This window comes from Bubalus bubalis, chromosome 1 (assembly GCF_019923935.1).
Source record: "Bubalus bubalis isolate 160015118507 breed Murrah chromosome 1, NDDB_SH_1, whole genome shotgun sequence".
Taxonomy (NCBI): domain Eukaryota; kingdom Metazoa; phylum Chordata; class Mammalia; order Artiodactyla; family Bovidae; genus Bubalus; species Bubalus bubalis.
In genome coordinates this window covers 130,558,210-130,559,064 of record NC_059157.1, presented here as the reverse complement: position 1 = coordinate 130,559,064, position 855 = coordinate 130,558,210, and positions in this window count along the sequence as shown.

The window sequence follows — 855 nt, the reverse complement described above, 5'->3', positions numbered from 1 at the left end:
TAATGGGCATATTGGGGAGGGGTGGGGGGCAAACGAACATCCTCCAGTTACTTATTAAAAGAGCTGGCTAGTTTAGCAGTCAAGATAGTTCTAAACTCTAGTGGCTGTCTTCAATCCAAACCTTTTCTACTTAATATATTATCATTTTATAATATATTATTTATATATATTTAAAATGATCATAATATATCATTTCATAATATATTATCATGGTATAACTGAATCAATTTTAAACCATGATAGCAGTTTTTTCTAAGTGCTTGCAGGCAGTGACTATAAAGGAATATGATAATTTAGAGGGTGGTCAAAAGGGAATTATATTGTTTTTTAAAAAATCATTTTGTTCACAAACACACAGTATTGACTAGTTGCTAATAATATCTAGAGTCTAAGAATTTTAGGATAAACAGAGTATATTACTGATTGAATGTGGCTTACATCCATTAAGATGTTCCTGTAGCCTTACTTCTGTGGGCTTTGAGCTTTTTGGTACAAGTATAGGGTTCCACTGTGATGAGACACATCTGTTGTTGTTGTTCTTTAGTCACTCAGTCATGTCTGACTCTTTGTGACCCTATGGACTGTCCTCCAGGGGGATCTTATCCACCCAGGGATCAAACCCAAGTCTCCTACATTGGTAGGTGGATTCTTTACTGCTGAGCCACCAGGAAAGCCCAAGACATACTTAAGGGAGAAAAATATTTGGTCCAGAGATTTATCTATAGCCTTTGTTTGACCTCACTGGAGGTCAAATAACCCAATTTCCTTAGTAACGCTTGGGTCAAGGAACTGAGGTTATTTACCTACATAAATGGCACCCCACTCCAGTACTCTTGCCTGGAAAATCCCATGGAC